Source organism: Lynx canadensis, chromosome B2 (assembly GCF_007474595.2).
Source record: "Lynx canadensis isolate LIC74 chromosome B2, mLynCan4.pri.v2, whole genome shotgun sequence".
NCBI classification, from domain to species: domain Eukaryota; kingdom Metazoa; phylum Chordata; class Mammalia; order Carnivora; family Felidae; genus Lynx; species Lynx canadensis.
In genome coordinates this window covers 12,472,431-12,493,996 of record NC_044307.1, presented here as the reverse complement: position 1 = coordinate 12,493,996, position 21,566 = coordinate 12,472,431, and the positions used below count along the sequence as shown (strand labels likewise).

The following is a 21,566-nucleotide window of genomic DNA, read 5'->3' as shown; positions in this document are numbered from 1 at the left end:
TGAGATGAAAACGCTTTCTAAAATATCACCAGAGATAAAGAAGTCACCAAAAGTGTATTCTCAAGGCCACCTGATTGGGAAGATCATTTCTAGTAAAATGCACTACTACTCTAGGATCCAAATGATTCCTTAATAGTGACAGAAAGTTTAAAAAAATTTGTTTTAATGTTTATTTTTGAGAGAGAGAGAGAAAGAGAGAGACAGAGCATGAGCAGGAGTGGACAGAGAGAGAAGGAGGCACGGGACCCGAAACAGGCTCCAGGCTCTGAGCCGTCAGCACAGAGCCCGACGTGGGGCTCGAACTCACAGACCGCGAGATCATGACCTGAGCCGAAATCGGACGCTCAACCGACTGAGCAACCCAGTACCCCAACAGTGACAGAAATTTTTACAGTAAGAGAGATTTTTTAGTAAGTATTCAAGTGCCTTACATAACACTGTGCCCCTTACAGGGACCCCAAACGAAGATGTCAACCTATCGATTAACAGGTTATTTGTTGTTGCATATAGATGTACAAAATAAAAGAGTAACATATAGACTTAACAAAATAACACTTCATGGGGGGTAGTGACTTGCCAAAGGTTTCAGACTTTCTTGACCTGAACCAGAGGACCAGGAATTGAGTTCGGGTCTGTTGATTCTGGGAGCTATATATTTTCACCAGAACCAGCATGATCACATGCACGAAATGCTAACACACTAAAACTCCAGTGTTTTCCACCAGTGACATGTGGCACTGGGAGATTTTAAATTTAATAAGCTTATTTTAACAGGACTATTTAATTCTGAGGAAATACGGGTAAAGCAGCATATTTTAATACAAATTTTCAGAAAACCATGAAATAAAAAAAAAAATGCAGTGGAAATTTTATTTTTCAGTGTCAATGCTTTTCCTCCCTGATATACGCACTCCTCCCGCTGCAGTATCTTACTCTTTCAAAATCATTTGTGCAACTGGAAAAATAGAGGTGAAGAAAATGCCTGGAAAAGCTTCCTGACTGAATTATTAAGAAGCTAAAAAGAGGGGCGCCTGGGGGGCTCAGTCAGTTAAGCATCCAGCTTCGGCTCGGGTCCTGATCTCACGGTTTGTGAGTTCGAGCCCCACATGGGGCTCTGGGCTGACAGCTCGGAGCCTGGAGCCTGCTTCGGATTCTGGGTCTCCTTCTCTCTGCCCCTCCCTAACTCAGGCTCTGTCTCCCTCTCTCTCTTTCTCAAAAACTAAACATTAAAAAAATTTTTTTGAATAAGCTAAAAACTTATTATATAAAATTACATATGTATACATACACACAAATATATGTATTTATGTATATTTAATATATACACAAATACATGATATATATTAAATATGTATGTATATAAATATGCATGTATGTATTTTACACACACACACACACACACACACACACACGCAGAGTCCTGGTCAAAGCTGGTTCTTAGTTTTCTAAAACTTGAAGACAATACATTGACAGCCAATCCCGGGTTTCCTGCAGCTGTATTCTTTCCCCCATTAAAACTTTGTCAACTTCTTTCTTTTCTTTTTTGGACACAATTTAGCAATGAGGTAAAATCTCCAGAAAGCAACGCAGCTGGTCCAATTCCTGAGTTTTGTGGCGGATAAGCTCCTTGATATCCACAGTGTGCTATCTCTTCAACTCCTCGATACCGCCCCTGCACCTTAATACCAACCAGTAAATCAGCCCGTTTTGAATAAGAGAAGCACCCAAAAACCACCGACTGTATTTGCATACCTCAGAGTTTTGAAAGCCAGGAAAAAAAAAAATTCATTCCAGAAAAAAACTTCACATAAATAAACATAATTGCTGGGTGGAAATCCCGGTTGTTGATCCTTAGCCCAGAGGATTTGACTCCCTACCCACCAACCTAAAAGAATCGTAATAGCCCAGTTGAAAGAGTTTGCTCTGAACCTGACACTGTGTAAGTGTACCAGGAGAAAGGGCGTTCCAACAGCGAAAGGAATCACTATATTCGTCTCTTGTACACCAGACGTAGATAATGAGCAGTGCCCCACAGGAGCCGAGAGAAAGACAGGCTCACGGCAAAGAAAGACAGAACCACTCCTCTAAAAAAAGAAATTAATTGGATGATCGCTTAGAACTCATGCTAATACCCCTTCATCGCCCTGGCTCAGTGACATCCAATGATTCACAAAACCTTCCAAGGCAAGCCACCGCAGCGCTCTGGTTAACTTACAACATTCACTGTGCACTGTTCACAGGTAGCCCTGGCTTATCCTTCACCATGGAGACTTCCCACAAGACGCTGGAGTGCTCCCGGCTCAGGCGTGTTCTTTCTTCCTTCCAGAGGAGTGAGAAATACCTAGCACGGGAGTAGCAGAAAAGAAGAAAAAGAAAAAGGTAAATGCATCATCCAATCACTCCTTATCTCAACAAAAGAAGTCTCGCGATCAGATCAATTAGACTGACAGCTCACCAGAGACCATTTTCCAGTACCCTTGCCTTCAAAGAGAAATTTAGTATCTTTGCTCCTGACCCAGGAGACACAGCGTGGTCTGGCCAGCCTTCTCCCCCCAGGTCGCTCGCGACCCTCCCTGCCCTGTCCCTACCCACAACCGCCGCCGCCCCCCCCCCCCACCACTGCCACCCATAAAGTTGAAGACAATTCTGGGAGACTTCTGATGCAATCCCAGCTGAGATGCAAATTTGCAACACAGCCTCAAAACATGCCAGTTGATTTCACTCTCTGCAAAAGGGAGGGAGCTAGGACCATCACCTTCTGCCGTTTTCATACCTCACTGGGTTGTTGCAAAGATCAGTAGGATCACTCTTGCAAAGTACTCACAGTTCCCGGGAAGAAAGGCACTATGTAAACGCCAAGTATTATTAGTGGTCATAAGCCTGTTACTGAGCTCGGAGCCAGGATTTAAAAGCCAGTTTTGGCCAGGCACCAACAGTCAACTATCCCTGGGGCACCGAAACGTGCAAAAGTCTGCACGGGCCGCTGTGCTACAACTCCCCTTCCATTGAGGGGTCCAGGGAGGCCCAAGGACCGGAAGCAGAGCTGTCGGGAGGCTCAGAGAGAGAGAGAAAGTGCAGGCTGGATCAGAGCCGGAAGCGAAGGGAAGGGGGGAGTGGAAGGTGGGTGACTGAGGCATGTGCAGGCGCATCGTTATTTGGTCCCTGCCACACGGCTCCCTCCGATTGCTGGTTTACAGGGTTTAGTGAGCTGGAGGTTTGCAGGGCTGTGAAATTTTCCACTTGGCTGTCTGCCATTCCCGCCCACCGAGGATAACACTTCCACACATACACAGAAGAGGCACGCTGAGGCCCTGCTGGAGAAGGACTGGAGAATTTTTGTTTGTTTGTTGCTTTTAAAGAAAAGACCTATTCATATCCTGATCCTTAATGTTTTCCACACCTGGACTTCTTGATTTTTTCCCCTCCTTTAGGACAGAGCCAGGAACAGCTTTCGCCGGGCCAATAGCATCACATGATTTTGACTTGCGTATTCTCGAGGAGCGTGCTTGAGGTACAGGGACTTACACGAGTGGTCTCGGGGACGACGAGACACGTAGGACCGAAGCGCTACGCCAGACCCCTGTCTGCTTCCCAGTCATCCACAGGCGGCTGCCACGTTTCCCTCTTAGAGCCAGAAGGGCGCCCCGAGCGAGGGCGGGACCCAGTCCCGGCACCGTGGGGGTAACGCTATTTTTGAGGGCAACGGGTGGTCCTCATCTCAGAAAGAGGCCAAAATGAATGACAGCGAATCAGATTGAGAATCCGTAAAACACTGACAAGTATACCTGAGATGAACTTAAAAAAAAAACTGTCCCCCAAAAAGTTAGGACAGAAGGGAGAAAGGAGGTGTCTGCTATTATAATTAACCTGGGCTTTCATAGTGACTGCAGTTTACCAAGTGCTTTCTTCTTCTTCTTCTTCTTCTTCTTCTTCTTCTTCTTCTTTTTTTTAATTGAGTTATAAGCGATGCACCATATTATATTAGTTTCAGGTATACAGCGTGCTTTCTTATTCATTCACTCACCGGACAAGTTTTTCCTTGGTGCTTACTCTACTCACCGACTTCTACGTTCATAATGGTGAACAAAATAGACCGGGACCGTGCCTTTAAGGAGCTCACTGCCTCAAGAGGGACAGACGTGACAGAATGAGTGCTCTCCACTTTTAGTTTATGTGTCGAATCTGAGGATCGGATAGGCATGGAAAAGAAGGCATCAAGGAAAAAGAAACACTGTGATTTGCCATCAGAATGGGAGTCCCTCACTTAGGAGGGGCTTAGGAAGGCTTCTCTTACAACACTAACAGAGGTGAGCAGAAGTTTGCCAGGTATAGAAAACAGCCTCTGGGTTGTGTGATCCGACTGGAGCTGCACGACTAATTTCTGGTATTTTATCCTTTTTTTGTTTTTTCCTGCCATTTCAACTGGGTCTCCTTTATCAACAAATGAGCAAGAGAACTGCTCTCGATACCTTGAAATAAGAGCCGTGTCTTCTTTCCGACTGCCAGGCCGTCGGAACAACAAACACTAGGAATTTCTGCTGGAGGAGCACAGTTCAGTGCAGGTAGGATACTTGATGTGACAGGAAAGGAACGGCTGGTTTCCTCATGCATCGCACGTCACCCCGTCATCACAGCGAAATAAAAGGAAGCTCTCTGTTAGCACCTGCGTGCCACAGCTGGAGTTAAGAAAGCCCTCCCCCCGAAACAGCTAAAAACGGATCACGTTCCGTGCAAACTTCTGGAAACATTCTCCTAGTGACTTGGAGGAGGTTCCAAACTTGCTGGCTTCTGCTTCCCTATCAAGTGGTTTCTACTAGCTCTCTCTTGGACTCAAACAGCATTTATGCCCACCTTCAAGAGTGCCCTGTGAGGCTTTTCATTTGGTTCTCGGTTTAGTTATCGGTGTATTTACCCAGGTAAGCTCCACGATGCAAAGCAGTAAAAAGCAGCGGAAATGTCGTGTTCATCTGAAGTGTTTTCTTGTTCCCTATCAACTCCAGTCTGGTACAACTCACTCCTTCCACTAAGGAAAATCAGTTAATTCGCTTTCTTCATCCTGCAAAACTGAGGTATCCTCAGACAGGTTCATTCATGTTCTCCCCATGAATGAAGTGAGTTCGAAAGTGTTCGAAACAAATAGGCCAAACTTCTACTCAAGTCTCGTCCCATTTAAGGCATCCAGGACAAATTGCAATGCCTCCCACAAGTTTCTCATATAACCAACAACTTTAATAATCCTTCAAGTTCAAAGTCTCGAAATAGAAATCCTCACTTTGACTTAGCAGTTTTGACAAACTTTAGCAAACTGGGAAAGAAAAGAGAGACAGCAGGAAAGAGGCCTTCTTGAAACCGAGTGTCCAATACTCCGCCATCAGACTTGGGAAATTATGCGAGGCTGACAGTTTCATCGTCTGTCCAGAGAAGAAAATGACTCATTGCCAATGTCTCCTTCCCCTGGCTGCCCACACCACTTACAGTCTCTTCCACATTATTTTGACTCAAGGTCCTTTTCAATTCAGCACTCCATTAGACTGTCTTTCTATACTCCGCTGGCTTGACTTAAGTCTTGAAGGCTTAAAAAGTTTATAAACTCCTTGATGAAATAAACCTTGACTTTCTTTTGCAGCCTCCTAACAGTATCTAGTAGGAGAGCCTGAATTTAAACGAAATGATCCATATCCAAAACCTGTTCTACGACTTAACCCTTACTCCAAAGGAATCGCCACTCCATAGCTATAATTTAAGCCTTTCTCGCCGGTCTCCGTCCTCCACGGACCCACAAGTGCCTACGCGATCATCCTACCATCCACATGAAAGCCCTCCGTGAACTACAGAACAATTAAGCTGTAACTTCACCTTCTCTCTGTTGTTCTTCCACTCCATTACATTTTGACTCATTAGTGGCTTTTGAACAGTTGCCATATATAGCCTTGCTTCTCATAGCTTCCCAAAGCCACCGTCAAGGAAACCCCAGTGGATTATGGAGGCGGGGGGTAGAGGCATGGATGGTCTGAAGCAGTGGCTCTCGAACTTCAACCACCATCAGAAACACCAGGAGGTCGCAGATGCCTGCGACTGCCCGCCCCCCCCCCCCCAATTTCTGACTCATAAGACCCAGAGTGGGGCCAGAGAATGTGCATTTCCAACAAGTTCCCAAGTGATGATGGTGCTGCTGGGCCACGGACCACACTTTGAGAACCACTGCTCTAAAGGTAAGCCTTTTGGTCAATGACATGGGCAGACAGAGGCGAAGAATCTTTTGGGTGCATTTAATCACTGTAAGATGGCCATATTGGAAAGAATCATACCTGTCTTATTCTAGAGAGACGGCAATCGGCCCCAAAACCAAAAAGGCCCACGTACCTCATAATCTGGGGAACATTTTTGTTGCTTCAGTCTTGGACTGTTAGCCCGCTGTCTTCCCGCCGGCTCCAGGTTCCGTTAGGGCCAATTCTGTCATTCATGTCTCCACCGGTCTCTTCCCTCTCTACCAGAAACTTCTTGGCCTAGACATACCCAGCCACTGCTATCCCTAGGAGACCTTCCAACAGTCTCCGCTATGTTCCCAAATAGCTGTTGTCTCTCTCCTGTTCACTGATGAACATGTTCAAGTGTGGTATAAATTCATGTCAGTATTTCACCAGGTACAGCTTAACCTGTCTCCTAAAAGCAGGGGCTTTTTCCTAACAGACTTTCTTCTAGTATTTGGTACAGCTCATCCATAGTTCTTGGAGTTTTCTTTTACTTTTACTGAGCAGACTGGCGGTTTTGCCTGAACAGCATCTTTCTGGAACAATTCCCCCATTCTTTTGTCATCCGAACCAGGGTGACCTCGTGCCTTGGGTGCCGGAGGGGCACGTGACCCATTTCTGGAAGATCAGAACATGTATCCCTCTCACCATGATGGCTGATTTTAGGAATAGGCAATCAGAGCCAACCAGAGGCCTCTCCTCAGACTGGCTGGAATGTGAAAGTATGTACTCCCAAAAGCTGGTGAGGAAAGCCCTTTTGAGAACGAGGCTCTGTGATAGGGAACAAGGCTGAACGACACAAAGTGTGAGTCCTGACAACACTGAGGTCCCTTCAATCCAGCCATGCCAAAAGTTCGATCTACCCCCAGACATTTTCGTTTTGTTGTGGCCCCTAGATGGCCCTCTGCCCTAGTGGACACACACCTTCTCCCAGTTATTCGATCAAGCGCTAACCCAGGTGCTGCCATTTTGCAGCTAACATTAAGGTCTCAGATCCGTCGACCTTGAAAGAGAAAGACTATCCTTGGTGGGCCTGACCTAATCAGGTGAGCCCTTCCAGGGGACAGGCTCTTCCAAGAATGAGATTCAAAATGAGAGGACATACGGGGAGAGGGGGCAGCACCCCATGGCAAGTTTCTGGAGATGGACACCAGGTGCTGAGAGTGGCACCCAGCCTATAGCCAGCACTAGAAAGGGGGCCTCAGTCCTATGACCACAAGGAAATAAGCTCTGCTAATAATCACGCGAGCTTGAAGAAGGACGTTGAGCCCCACATGAGAATGCAGGCCAACCAACACCTTGAATTCAGCTTTACGAAACCCTGTGTAGAGCATGCAGCTAAGCGCTGGTATCTGCCGAAGCCACAATCACATGGGTGTGGTTTTAAGCTACTAAGTTATGTTAATTTTTTAGGCAGCAGTAGAAAATGAATACATACATGATACGATAATTTTTTTTTTTTTTTTTTTTTTTTTTTTTTTGCTTAAATCGCTTCGAGTTTTATTTTATCTATTGGGCTCTTGCAACCAAAATATCCCAGGACTCTTTTTTAAGTTTTTAAGTTTTATTAATTATTTTCGAAAGAGAGAGAAACAGAGTGCAAGTGGGGGAGGGGCAGAGAGAGGGGGAGACACAGAATCCGAAGCAGGCTCTGGGCTCTGAGCTGTCAGCATAGAGCCGGACGCAGGGCTCGAACTCAAAGATCTGGAGATCATGACCTGAGCCGAAGTCGGATGCTTAACCCACTGAGCCACCCAGGCGCCCCGAAAATATCCTAGGACTCTTGATTCCTCTAAGATGGAACTAATCTGGTGTTCCTCACGTTCTCCTGCTCCTCCTTCTTGGCTTTTGTCCCTTCTTGTTATTCCTTCTAACCCTAAGGTATGCATTTCCCAAGGTTACATGCTCAGCCCTCTTTTCTTTCTGTGATAATTTCCATTTATTGCATATAGTTCTTAAATCCGTATCCTTGGCCCTGGCAGCCCCCCACCCCCACCCCCACCCCACAGGTGCTGGATACACGCAGTAGAAATAAATGATGTCTGTTTCAAAACTTCCCATTTCCCCACCTCAAACCAACCCTCCTCTTTTATTTCTGACTCTTGGTAAAGGGCATCATTGTCTTCTCTTCCTTCCTCTGTCTATAGGTTGTCAAGTCTTACCAAGACTGCACCCCATCCCCACACTGCCATGCCGACTCAGACTCGACTCTTTTTGCCTTCAGTCTTTTCCCTCTGAGTCATCGCCATTGGGTCACACTTCTGAAATCGTCCACAATCTGACGGTAAGACCCTCACAGTTTGGTCCCAGCATGTCTCCTGGCTTCATTTCCGGTCTTCCCCCTGGTGCACACTGTCCCGGCCAGACTGTGCTGTTCCTTCATCTCCGAGAGCCCACATTTCTACTCCACAGGTCATAATTCAAGCCACACCTACACAGACCTACTCCAGTCCTACCCCTCCTCGCTCCTGCCATTTTGCAACTTTCTCAATCGGAAGTACAGCAGCACCACCCTTAGGCACAATTTTGCTTTCTTGCACAGTTCGAGTTCCCCACAGTCCATCTGGGAGCAGATGATCTTTCTTCCGATGTAAAGCCAGAAGGTCAGCAGTAGCCTAAAGGCCGCGTCATGGCACCTACGTCACTTGCCTCACTGCATCTCATCACAGAGACATTTTATCATCTCACGTCATCACAGGAAGGGTGAGTACAGGACACGGAGATATTTTGAGAGACAGAGACCGCGTGCACATAACTTTTATTACAGCATATTAGAATTATTCTACTTTGTTATTAGCTACTGTTATTAATTTCTTACTGTGCCTGATTTATAAATGAAACTTTATCATAATTATGTACATATAGGAAAAACCAGTATATACAGGGTTCAGTACTGTCCATGGATTTGGGCATTCACTGGGGGTGTTGGAGTATATACCCTGTGGGTAACAGGCCACTACTGTGCTTTTTTGAAAATGTGAACTCCAGTAGGTTTTTTTATCCTTTTTCCTTAGCATACTAATAATTGTATTCCTTATGCTAAGACAGGTACCACTTCCCTAGGCAAACTGCACCAAACTCTACGTAGGCAGGGTTTATAACCTGCCTCTCTGTAAGCCTCATGGTGCTTTTACAAATGCTAAACACTTGAGGGGCGCCTGGGTGGCGCAGTCGGTTAAGCGTCCGACTTCAGCCAGGTCACGATCTCGCGGTCCGTGAGTTCGAGCCCCGCGTCGGGCTCTGGGCTATGGCTCGGAGCCTGGAGCCTGTTTCTGATTCTGTGTCTCCCTCTCTCTCTGCCCCTCCCCCGTTCATGCTCTGTCTCTCTCTGTCCCAAAAATAAATAAACGCTGAAAAAAAAATAAATAAATAAATTAAAAAAAACCAAAAAACAAAAAAAACCCAAATGCTAAACACTTGATAAATGCTTGTTGGCTAACTGGCTGAGAATGTGGCATTTTACTTTCACTCTGACATGTCCTCAAGTCTCTTTACTCCGCGGTTCCCAAATAGGAGAGCTCCCTTTCTGGTGACTTGGGAGAAACATCATTACGTAAGCCTCTATGGAAACCGCTCCATCAATGAAATGTTCTGTTAAGAGCCTCTTTTTCCAACTCAGGACTAAAGCTGGCTCTTTGTATTTTCTTTCTGAGGAAGAAAGAGAAGCCACCGGGGCTGCTGGGAGTCGCTTCCTTGGGATGAGCGTGCACAGCCCAGCAGGTCCGGAGTCTCTGTCTCCACTCTCAAAGGAGCATAAGCGTCAGTCATGAAGGGCCGACAGCTTCTCTTTCCCTGAAAGGCAATGTCAGTGCAGAACTTTCCGGAGAGTAGAGGTACCCAGCCAGATTTCAGGAAAAGCTGCAGGGAGGTGTAGGGTGGGATGTGGCCCAAACCAAAGGTATTCTGTTGAATCTGACTGATTCCTTGTATCATGGGATTCCTATTCAATCAATGTTTGATGATTTGATGATTTGTCCATTATAAATTCTTTTTCCATACTGGTAATCCTTGGATATCTAGCATGCCTTTGGGATATTAACTGGTTTGTGTTTAGGCAATAAAAACTAAGATTAGTATGTGCCTAAAGAACACACAAAATCAGAGAGATAAATACGCTGAGAAAAATCCTACGATCAAACTTAAAAAATCATAATTCGTGTTGGTCATGCCACTGTGTCCTACTGCAGCAGAGCTTATCACACAAACTAAAGCTTTACCCGCACACATTCAGACTCGGCAGGTGTCTATATTTGTATGCAGGTTACATCTCCTAACGGGTACAGAGCAAAGTTTGCTAGGAAATATAATTATGCATCCAGAGAAAAGTACGTCTGCATAGAAAAAAAAATAAAATGAAAATACATATGAGAAATACCTAATCTGCACTGAAGAGCTGTCGATAAACGACATCTCTAGGAAATTGTAATTTTCAAGACCAAGATGGCTCTTGCTCCTAATCGACAATTTCTTCCCAGCCCTGTTTGTTTAAAACCTTGCTCATGAGGGGTTGCTGGAGCCCAGCAGAAGGCACTTGGCCCGGGACACAAAGAAATCTTGCTCAAGAAGCCCGGACACCACACTGAGGCTACACACTCTCTGGGTTACAAGTCTGTTTCACACCACCATGAGTCATCACACGGCTTCTCCCTGAAGGAGTTTTATTCATGCCTGCTTGAGAAGGGCAGTGTTTAGTTTGGGTGTTGCAGAAGGGCTCAGTAAAAATGGGGAAGGTGGGGACAAAGCCGGTGCTTCATGTGTCGATCATTTACAAAGCCGCTACAAATTATGAGCAGTTATGGGCCATCTGCAGCCTTTGTGAGGAGTGCTCTGACTTTCAATGTCTGCCCTTCTCGCTCTAGGACAAAATTTAGTAAATGAGAACAAGATTTAGAACAAAATGAGTAAAAATTCTAAGAAAGAGATTTAAATATTTCTCTCTTGTTCTCTTTTTGACATAATATGAAGAGGTATATGATGACATCTACAAGCATTTTATTTGGTCTGACTTCACAAGATACCAAATGATGGGTCAAAGTAAAAAGACGAGACAGAATCCACATATCCCTCCACCTCCATACTTTTGAACAGACACACATAGTAATGGAACTCACCAAAGGTATTAAAAACTAGAACTCTGGAAGCATCCTATCAAAGCCACAACTTCCTTTTGATTTAAGGAAATACTACTACGTAAATGCATGGCTAACAACCAGGACCTCAAATCATGCTTTAGAGGTTCTAGTATGGTGGGGTGCCTGGGTGGCTCAGTCAGTTAAGCATCTGACTCCTGATTTCAGCTCAGGTCGTGATCTCACAGTCGCAGGATCAAGCCCCCCATTGGGCTCTGTGCTGCTTAAGATCCTCTCTCCTTCTCTCTCTGCCGCTCTTCCCCGCTCTCTCTTAAAATAAATAACTAAACATTAAAAAAGAGAAGTTCTAGTATGGTTACATGATTAAAAGCTATTCAAAGCCTTTTTAAAAATAGAATTATTTTTCCCAAACTCCAAATCAGCGACCCAACTTTTGCATCGTGTTTGGATGAGACAACTTTCCGTAATTATATTAAGTGAACCTCATTTGTCTCCTTTTTGGTCTGTCTCATTGAACTGATAAAGCCAACAAATATAATAACCCTATATTTTAGTCTCTTTTCTCCTACTATTCCAGGTAGCTCTCTCCTTGTTTAAATATTACAACCTTCTGATGCAATCAGAACAAAAGGACTGCAAGACAAAAGTGTTATTGAGAACTTCTCTCCTTCTGGAGGAGGCTTACTAAAACTATTCTAGCTTAAAACTGAGATTTCAACGGTCTCAGCTGTAAACAGCAAGGAACAGAAATGCCACTTGGCATTAAATCTAGGGATTACCTGTTGAAACACCAAAGGCAGGTATACTTTGATGTGGGTTATTTGGTGCCGGGGAAGTACGAAGAAATACAATTATTCTTTTGCTGTGAATCTGGAAGTGAAGGCTCGATGCCGTATTTGAAGCACAGATCCATTGTGTATTGGTGGTGGGGAACACGGAGTGGGGGGCAGGGGCGGCTTAAGAGCAAGTTCAAGGACACATGCCTGCCAGAGCCCGATCACAAGTAATGCTGTATAAAGAAATCCCTCCTATTCCACTTGCTACATTGTGTTAAGCCCAAAGAAAGGGAAATCCCAGCTACTATTTTCTGAGCAAAGGACCCCAGCAAGACACAGCCACGAATTGCCTGCAGGGTCCTGAAAGTCCGTCAAAACACCTGATGATCAGGTTTCATCAGAAATCCCAAGGAGTTTCTTGACATACTGAACACCCTAAAAGTTTTCTGCATCTCTTTAAAAATAAATATTAAAAACTCCAGAGACTTATACCAACATGTTTGTCACACGGCCCGAGAACACACATTCTCAGGGAACAGCACCCCGCTCCCCCCCCCCCCACCGACTCATTTCTATCAGAAAAAAGAACAAGAGGTTTTCTCCCCTCCTCCTTCATTCTCCGGGTTTAGGGGTTTATCCTCAGATCATGGCTCAGGGGATTCTCATACTTAACAACTCCCAATATATCAAAAGAGGAGAAAAATCTCTCGCTCCTTAATTGTTTTGTCGAATAAGCTCTCAAAAGTTCATTTTTGTTACCTTTTTTCAGGCAAAATAAGAGGCCTTTTACCAAAATTCTATTGCTAAAACAATGGAATTCTCCTGGGAATGACTTCGTTATGGAAATGAAGTGACAGCTTCTTTTATCTAGCCAGGCAGAAAGTCTGCATTTATAAAAGGCATTCAGAGCTCTCAAGTGCTGTGTGTGGGCGGGCATAAAATGCTATTTTTAATTCAGATTGCAGCATCCCTCCTATACAGGTCTTTCAAATAATCATAATCATAATAATACTGATCTACGAAGAAAAAAAAAAAAAAGATTCCCATTTCTGCTGACCCCGGCAGAAAAAGAGAGGAAAGAAAAAAGAAAAGAGAAAGAGAAAGAAACAAATTAGGAGAATGATGAATATAGCTTCCTTCCACCGTGGACCCCTCAGTAGGCTCAGAGATCAATCTCTAAAGCTATCAGACCTGACTATCTATTATCCAGAATTAAAAGCACTTAAGCTCTGTGAGTAACAGCATTACATCTCACACAAATTTACATTTTTGTACGTGTGACTTTCACTGTGAGTTTACAGGAATCACCTGTGCCTGCCGGGAAATGCCACGTGACTTCTTCCATCTGTTCTCAAGAGTGAACAGTCCTTGGTGAGGCGGTGACGGATGAGTCCAGCTACGCGGCAGGGCCACAGTGGAAACCTGACTTCTAATTCCAAACACTGGAAGGTCCATTGGAGGGAAAAACGTATAGGACCAGAGTGGAATCACAAGGATAATGCATGGAACAAGGCCCCTGGTAATGGCTAAGTGACTGACTTAAGACCCACACCAGCAGGATTAGAGATTACTGCACAGAGGCGGTTAGAGAGAGATTTTGCAATTGAAGTGAAATTCACATACCATGATTCATTTTTAAAGTGTACAAGAAAGTGGTTTTTGCCGTTATCTCATTCCAGAAGATTTTCATCATCTCAAAAAGAAACTTCATTTCCACCTCCTCTCCGCTCATGACAACCGCTAATCTACTTTCTGTTCTCTGGATCTGCCTACCCTGGATGTTGCATATAAATGGTATCATAAAATATACGACTTCTTGTTGACTGGCTTCTTTCACTTAGCATAATGTTTTCAGGATCCTTCGTGTTGAAGCACCTACCAGTACTGCATTCCCTTCCTGGCTACAGACTGGCTACACTCCAGCGTATATACAGACCATATTTTGTGTATCCATTAATCAGCTAATGGACATCCGGGTTATTTCTACTCTGGGGCTATTATAAAGAATGCTACGATGAACAATCGTATACATATTTTTGTTTGAATGCTTGTTTTCAATTCTCTTGGGTGTCCACCTCGCAGGGGAATTGCTGGGTCGTATGGTATTCTATGTTTAACATTGTGAGGGGCTGCCATACTTTTTTCCACGGTGGCTGCCCCATTTTACAGAAATGTATGAAGTTTCCAATCTCTTCTCTTTGGCAACACTTGTTATTCTCCTGATATTTTTCATTATGGCTAACCTAATGGGTATGGAGTGGGATCTCACTGTGGTTTGGACTGCACTTTCATAACCACTAATGATGTGGAACGTCTTACCAATGTGTTTGTTGGCCATTTGCAGATCTTCTTTGGAGGAGGGTCTTTCCGCGCCCTTTGTCCATTTAAAAATTGGGTTGTTTGTCTTTTTGTTGTTCAGTTCTAAGAGTTCTTTATATATTCTGGAGACCAGACTCTTATCAGATACATGATTTGCAAATATTTTTCTCCCATTCTGTGGGCTGTCTTTTGACTTTCTTGATAATGTCTTTTGAGTCACAAAAGCTTTTGATTTTGATGGAGTCCCATTTATGTTTTGTTGCTGTTGTTGCTTTAGACTTCAGTGTAATATCTAAGAATCCATTGCCAAACCCACAGTCATGAAGATCCACTCCTTTGTTTTCTTCTAAGAGTTTGATAGCTTAGTTCTTACACTTAGGCTGTTGGTCCATCATAATTAATCTTTTGTTTATGGTATGAAGGAGCCAACTTCACTTAAAAATTTTTTTTTTAATGTTTATTTTTGAGAGAGAAAGAGAGAGACAGAGTGTGGGCAGGGGAAGGGCAGAGAAAGAGGGAGACTCAGAAACTGAAGCAGGCTCCAGGCTCTGAGCTGTCAGCACAGAGCCCAATGTGGGGCTTGAACTCACGAACCATGAGTTCATGACTTGAGCCAAAGTCGGACGCTTATCTGACTGAACCACCCACTACCCCTAACTTCATTTTTCTTTATGTGTCTCATATGTCCCTTCCCATTGTCCCGGCACCATTTGTTGAAAAGAGGTCAAAGAGGTATTGAGTATGGAATTATTTTAGTCTGTTCTCTTTTAAAAAGGCTTGTTTGTTGTTGAAAAACAATTCTGCAAATTAACTTAACTGACTTTTTGGTGACAGTGAATACATCCCAATACATTTTGAAGATGTAACAAATTTTCAAGAGTCCTGACCCACCAGGACCACAATCCTGAACTTTCAGGGAAGTCAACCGGCTCTTGGGTGGTACTTTTGCAGGGACTAATTTCCAAAAGCAGCAAGTAGCTTGAAATCACTTGGTTTTCTATTATTTTGGTTCGTTTGTTTCTGTGTCTATTCCCCTCTAGTGAGCTGCTTCTGTCCTTAGATTATCTAGACGCCTCTGTTCTCTTTCCCACCCCAATACCAATTAAATTGGTTCTTTGGAGAGAACGTAATAACTCTAATTTATAGTAAGTCACTTCTAGTATGATGTACAAGTCCCTGTTTTAAGCAAAAAGAACTAAAGTTTAGAATTCCAGGTATCATCCATTCAACCACTGGAAGAACGAGAGACTCAAATCCCCTTAAAGCATCGTTTCTCAAACTTGGCTGCACCGTGTGATCGCCTGGGGAGCTTTATAAACCCTGGTGCCTGGGATCCACCTGCAGACACCCTCACTTAATTGGTCTGGGGTGCCGCCCAGGCAATGGGATTCTTTTTTTTAAAAGATAATTTATTGTGAAATTTGTTTCCATACAACACCCAGTGCTCATCCCAACAAGTGCCCTCCTTCCTGCCCATCACCCACTTTCCCCTCTTCCCCACCCCCCATCTACCCTTAGTTTGTTCTTAGTCCTTAAGAGTCTCTTATGGTTTGCCTCCGTCCCTCTCTGTAACTTTTTCCCCCCTTCCTCTCCCCCATGGTCTTCTGTTAAGTTTCTCAAGATCCACATATGAGTGAAAACATATGGTATCTGTCTTTCTCTGCCTGGTTTATTTCACTTAGCATAATACCCTCCAGTTCCATCCACGTTGCTGCAAATGGCCAGATTTCATTCTTTCTCATTTACAAGTAGTATCCCATTGTATATATAAACCACATCTTCTTTATCCATTCATCAGTTGATGGACATTTAGGCTCTTTTCATAATTTGGCTATTGTTGAAAAAACTGATCCCATTCACGACTACACCCAGAACCATAAAATACCTAGGAATAAATTTAACCAAAGATGTAAAAGATCTGTATGCTGAACACTATAGAAAGCTTATGAAGGAAATTGAAGAAGATACAAAGAAATGGAAAAACATTCCATGCTCATGGATTGGAAGAATATTGTTAAAATGTCAACACGACCCAAAGCAATCTACACATTCAATGCAATCCCAATCAAAATTGCACCGGCATTCTTCTCGAAACTAGAACAAACGACCCTAAAATTTGTAGGAAAGCACAAAAGACGCTGAACAGCCAGGCAATGGGATTCTAATGTGCAGCCAAAGCAGAGAGCCAGTGCCCTAAAGTCAGTCACCAAAAATGGCTACTTACTCCCTCCTCCCCCCCCCCCAACCGCCGACTTCGAAGCCAGCCCCTCGTGCCACCTTGCACCACCTACAATGCGTTAGGGACGTACATTCTTCCTTTTTTCTTTTTTTTAAGTTTTATATTCTCAGATCAGAACTAACAAAACTGAATTTCCTCCATTAGTTCTCATTTAATCTTCCCCCAAACCCTGTTTGTTACGATTCCCCATGACCAAAGACAAAGCAAACTCTGAGAGATTAAGCAACAGCCCGGCCATGAAACTTGCAAGTGGCAGACAAATGAATTTCAATGCAATCTTCTCAACCCCAAAGTCTGTGTCATTTAAGCCCTCCCAGTAATTTGAAAAGGGCCAAGTGTTATGGGCATGGTCGTATAAATTGGTACCAAGATCCACAAAGGGAGCGGCAATTTCGTATCTTCCATCCAGCACTCATCTTCCGGGATGGGGCTGGGGGCTGTATCCTCACTCAAGAGTATGGTGGGCACTGCCCCTGATATTTACTGTTCTTTCTATGTGCCATGGGTGTGTGCCACAGGTGTGTGTGTGTGTGTGTGTGTGTGTGTGTGTGTGTGTCCATACAAGGGAAGTAGGCCTCAGGGGGTATATCTGAATTCAGGAAGCTACAACATGATTCCAAAAATGCACCCGGGGTGGGTTTTCAGAGACAGTCGGGAAGCAATAATTCTTTCCAGTATCTGGTAAGATTGGCAACGGGCAATGAAATGCCTTTATTATGGCACCAAAATAACAAACACTGAGGGGACTAACACTTCATTCATTTGCGCATTTAATCTGGTGCCTACATATGATGACAAAACTCCCATCGGCTGAAAACAGCAAGGCCGAAGGACATGAGGCACAAAGCTTCAATCCTCAAATATTCAGGTTCTTGAAGTGGCGAGGGTACAACTTCAACCTGATACCATCTTTCCTGCTGAAGTCCGGGACACAATAACGAACCTCTGCACGATAGCAGAATCAAGTTGGAATTGTCAAAATACATCGGGAATGGTGGTAAAGGCTTGAAGCGGAGTTTCAAGTCACTTTTCCTTTCTCTATCACGTGCACTCAAATGTGTGGATCTGGGCATGAATGCTTGTGTGCACATACGTAAGAGTGCATGTGTGTGTGCACAGGCACACACACACACACACAACAGGCATGAAGGAAAAACACATTTCAGTCCTGTCATTTTTCATAGGCCTAATGTACTTATCCTGAAGAAAAGAGGTGGTGGATGACAAGGCTATTATTCTCTGCCTGCGCACGACAGAGGAAGCTGGGAGAATTTCCGCACAATAGATTCAGATGCTAGAAGGCAATAAGGATTTGCTGGAGGTTTTCTTGTTTTCTGATTATTATTATTATTTTTTTAATGTTGATTTATTTTTGCAAGCGAGAGACAGAGTGTGAGCGGGGGAGGGGCCGAGAGAGAGGGAGACACGGAATCCCAAGCAGGCTCCAGGATCCGAGCTGTCAGCACGGAGCCCAACATGGGGCTCGAACCCATGAGCCGCGAGATCATGACCTGAGCCAAAGTCGGACGCCTAACCGCCTGAGCCACCCAGGCGCCCCTGCTGAAGGTTTCCTTAGACCAGTCTCAGAAGTTCCTTAGATGAGAAAAGTTTTCACAAGTGGGAGCTGTACCTGCTCATCTCCTAATTGTGGTGAATCTGTCAATGTTCTTTCCAGTATATCAAGACTTGACTCTTCAAAATCATTCTCTGTGTGCTCTGAATTGCTGTACTTATAAGCTAACTACTTCTCAAAGTGCTGTTTAAAAACTGACATCTTCCACCACATTTCAGGCTAAGAATGTATCTAAATTTGCCAAGTCTCATTGGTTCTTCTGAGAGAGCTACTTTAAAAAATATACTTGACAGCCAATCTCTTAAAAATGATTTGTGCAGAAATCGTGTTCAAATTACTTTATGCCAAGACATTTAAGAGAGAATGTGGTTTCCTTTGTAATAGGCTAAAAATAATCATATCCTTTATCTTCAACTGAACATGTACATATGTTGTATAAGCTGTTGCATTTAAACAAATTGAAAACAGTAGGATTCTGGCTATAGTCCATAAAGAAACAAAACTTGCCCAGAATATCATTTCAAGCATTAAAAAAAAATACAATTAAGTGTTATTTTCTACAAAGTTCAATCCTACATACAGAATCAGAGTTGTCAACCAGGTCTGAGGCAGCAAATGATAAAAGTTAGTATCTCAACAACACACTGGAAATTGAGAAAAAAGTAACCAGGGCAGTCCAATTTTTACATAAGGAAAAAGAGAATAAGAGGAACGTTCGTTTATATTTCTACAAATTCCTTTTGAGTTAGTGGGCAACATACTATTTAAATTGACCCCATGGCAACAGTACCTAAATCATCTCCCTAAAATAATTCGCCCTGAACATTTCACTGAACGTGCATCATGTGCAAAGGGCCACTAGGTGAGGTGCGTGGTTCAGAAATGGATAAAACATACCCATCGCTTTGAATACAGGATATTGACTTTTAAAACAAGAAAACTACTTGCAACCAATTCTAAGAAGTTCTGGTAAATTTTCATCACCAACGGCAATTTTTTCCAAATGTACGATTTGCTTTGTGTTTTTAGCCAGAATCCTGTCTTCAAACGAAATCCTGCATAGAAATCCACCATGCAGTTGAAAATCCACATATAATTTTAATTCCCTGCAGACTTAAGTACTAACAGCTTAGTGCTGACTGGAAACCTTACCAAAAGAGTCAATTGACACATGTTTTGTGTGCTGTATTTACTATATACTGTATTCTCTTATTTGTTTTAATGTTTATTTATTTTTGAGAGACAGAGTGTAAACAGGAGACGGGCAAAGAGAGGGAGACACAGAATCCAAAGCAGGCTCCAGTCTCAGAGCTGTGAGCACAGAGCCCAATGCAGGGCTCGAACCCACAAACAGTGAGATCATAACCTGAGCCAGAGTCGGACGCTTAAACGACTGAACCACCCAGGTGCCCCTATATACTGTATTCTTACAATAAAGTAAGATAGAGGAAAGAAAATGTTATTAAGAAAATCACAAAGAAAAGAAAATACATTTACAGTGCTGTGCTGTAAAAAAAATCCATAAGTGGACCCACAGTTTCAACCTGTGTTTTTCAAAGATCAACTGTATATAAACCAAATAAAATTGAGGCTATTCATGTTGACCTACTGGTTCCTCCACCTCTCCACCCGTCACAACCAAGGACTTCGGAAGGCAGACCCCTGGGGGTTTGGGGGCTTTGAGGAATCCTTAGGCCACTCGAGAATGCGATCTGACCTCCAACGGTCTGAGGAGTCCACATTCCTTAAACATGGTGTACGGGACCTTCTATGCTTTGCTCCTTTATTTCGCAGCCTTACGAGCTCATCACCCCACCAGTCACATGATGCATCATGAGTGATGGAGTACCAACTGTTCACTGCACACACTGTGTCCCGTGTTGTTTGTTTCCCATGTTTTGTCCATGTTATGCCTCAGCAAGCGATCCCGTTAGGTCTCTCATCTACGTGGGAAGTACCAAGACACCCCACTGCTCCGCACAGTTAGACACCATCTTAACTCTGGATATGCATTCAGTTTTGCCCATGAAAATATATGTAAATATAAATATAAAGAGTATATTGTATTTATAGTTGTACTCCAGCTTTTAGCTCAGGTCTTGGTGTATAATAGGGGCATAATAAATGTTGAGTGAATGAATAAAGATGGATAGATGGGTGGATGGATGGATGGATGGATGGATGAACAGATGGATAGATGGATGGATGGATGGATGGATGAATAGATGGATAGATGGATGGATAGATGGATGGATGGATAGATGGATGGATGGATGAATAGATGGATGGATGGATGGATGGATGGATGGATGGATGGATGAATGGGTGGATACATGAATGGATGGATGGATGGATGGATGGATGAATGGATGGATAGATGGATGGATGGATGGATGGATGGATGGATGGACAGATAGATGGATGGATGGATAGATGGATGGATGGATGGATGGACAGATAGATGGATGGACGGATAGATGAACAGATGGATGGATAGATGACATGGCTTGCTGCATTTTAATCAAACTGGTGGAAAACATTTATAGAAATACACATACCCATATATATGTAAATACATGTTTTTAAAAAAATTATCAAATACACATAAAATTTACCATCTTAAACTTTTTTAGGTGTGTAGTTCAGTGGCATTAAGTACATTCATGCTGTATACAACCATCACCACCATCCGTCTCCAGAATTCTTCATTTTGCAAAACTGAAATTCTTATATGTACATACATTTAAGAAATTCTCAGTAATGTAGTTTAATGATCTAGAGTGTGGAACACCCAGCTTCTTCACTTCCCTTTTGCCCCCACCTGCTATATATCTCAGGCCTTTTCATCCACACTTAGGATGTTCCTAAGTGAGAAATGTGGTCAATGTGGTTGAGGCATGTGGTCAATGAAACTCCTAGCCAGTAGTTCAGCTACTAGCTAGGAGTTTAGGTTGTTCAAAGTGAATTTTCTAAATTGCTTTCCTAAGCCCTCCCTGATTCTTACTAACATGAATTGTTAAGAGTCAGCTTTCACCCCTGGGACTGTCCTGGGCTTCACAGAAAGCATGCCTTTAAGGATCACGTGTGTAAAAGAGCCTACATATAACACAAGTAGCTTAAATGTGATATCCACGTGATTTTACTTTTCATATTTTGACATTTCTGAACTTAGAAATTGTTTCGCATAAGAAGAGTACATAAAAAAGTGGTAACAGTTTTCTATTTCTCCTGCTCCCCCCCCAAAACGAATTATTACATCTGTGGTGCATCTTATATAATCAGGGCATCAGGGAAATTAGAGCAAGCTGGGAAGCATTT

The 21,566-nt window shown here is 43.4% G+C and overlaps 1 protein-coding gene across 8 annotated transcripts in view; it reads right to left on the bottom strand.

Moving 5' to 3' along the window:
• ATXN1 (ataxin 1) overlaps positions 1–21,566 on the bottom strand; it is a 396,156-nt gene that overhangs the window by 156,556 nt on the left and 218,034 nt on the right. For all 8 annotated transcript variants that reach the window (XM_030314798.1, XM_030314795.1, XM_030314794.1 and 5 more), the window contains one exon: positions 2,216–2,341. The gene's annotated coding sequence lies outside the window, so the exon portion shown is untranslated. The remainder of the gene's footprint in view (positions 1–2,215; positions 2,342–21,566) is intronic.